This window comes from Mus caroli, chromosome 1, assembly GCF_900094665.2.
Source record: "Mus caroli chromosome 1, CAROLI_EIJ_v1.1, whole genome shotgun sequence".
Taxonomy (NCBI): domain Eukaryota; kingdom Metazoa; phylum Chordata; class Mammalia; order Rodentia; family Muridae; genus Mus; species Mus caroli.
This window is the reverse complement of record NC_034570.1, coordinates 78,178,187-78,180,027: the sequence shown is the minus strand read 5'-3', so window position 1 is coordinate 78,180,027 and position 1,841 is coordinate 78,178,187.

Below are 1,841 nucleotides of genomic sequence, written 5' to 3'. Positions count from 1 at the left end.
GCATTAAGTAACACTCCAGAGCTCACTTTATTTTGGCTAATGGGATCTGCCCAATTAGAGATAATCTTTTTCTTTAAAAACATACAGGGTGTAAAAGGTTTATCCACATTATGCACAAAGCATAGTGTATAATTTAAATGAAAACTCGTACTATTATACACCCATGGCTCTTGAGGAGTTTGTCGTGCACAAGCACATCCAAAAAACATTCAGTTGCAAAAAACAAAGGCAAGGTAGAAGAATTGGAATGTACCGGTAAGGGTACTGGCCATGATCTCACTACAGCCCACAAAGGTATACTTATCACTGTCTCAATCATCAGGAGTAAGAATAACAGGATCATCTTGGGATTCATCTTGATCTTTCACGGTTCTTGTCAGTCATGTCGGAACCCAAAGTGGATTATCTTCACCCTGTGGAAAAACACAAATAGCTCCCCTGGATCTGATTAATATGGGGTCTGGGCCATACCATTTATTATCAAGGACATTTTTCCACTTGACCATTTCATTGGGCGGTTGAGGCCATTGCCCGTGCCTTTCGGCTGGTGATCTTCCAGCATCATCCAATTTAAAAAAAATTAAGAGTAAATATTGTAAGGGATAGAGTCATCTTTGGCATCATAGCCTCTATTCCCTGTTTTTGTTTTTGCAAATATTGTTTCAAAGTACGATGGGCTCTTTCAATGATGCCTTGGCCTGTGGATTATAGGGCAATCCAGTAATATGTTTCACTTGCATTTGTTTGCAATATTGACTAAATTTAGAAAAGGTATATGCAGGACCATTATCTGTTTTTAGCAGCAGGGGCTTGCCCCATTCAGCCCAAGCCTCTAAGCAGTGGAATATGACATGAACTGCCTTTTCCCCCATCAAGGGAGATGCATGTAGGACACCAGAACTGGTATCAATGGACACATGTATATACTGTAATTTACCAAAAGCTGGGATATGCATGGTGTCCATCTGCCAAACATCTAGGGGTTGTAATCCACGAGGATTAACGCCCACAGAAGGTGCATTAATAAATTCTACACATTTACCACACTATAGGACAATATCTCGAGCTTCTGTTCATGTGAGCTTAAACTTCTGTCGCAATGTAGAAGCAGGGACATGATAAAGTTGATGAAAATTCTTAGCACCTTCTATAGAACTTTGTAATAGCAAAACCATATCTCTGGTAGCTGAATCAGCAATTGCATTTCCCTTAACCATAGGTCCAGGTAATGATGTATGTGCTCTAATATGTTGAATATAAAAAGGGGTGTTCACGCATCAAAATACAATCTTGTATTTTCATCAAAATTTCAGATACTGGACTAGACTGCTTAAAATTTCCGGCGGTCTCTAATGTTAATACAGCATTAACCACATAAACAGAATCAGAGATAATATTTATGAGCATAAGGAACCTTTTAAAAACTTCTAAAATCACCAAACATTCCACCAATTGAGGGGCTCCTGGTGTAAATTGCAACCATACAGTCTTTTCATTAATCACATAACTTCCAATTCCTGTTTTGGATCCATCTGTATAAATATCAATGGCTCCCTTTATAGGGGTATTAGCCGTCACCTTTAGAAATATCACTGGATGCAATAACATAAAATGTAATAAAGGATGTTAAGGATAATGATTATCAATTAAANCAGAATAACTGCATCTAAGAATGGCCCATTCATCTATAGTAGCACACAATATTTGCATTTGTGCAGCAGTATATGGAATAATTATACTATCAGGCATTTTTCCAAAGTGAGTAATTGAACTTTTTTTACCTTTATGGGCCATATTTGCCACCATGGTGGGATAATGCTCTATAGTCTTATTAGGGGATA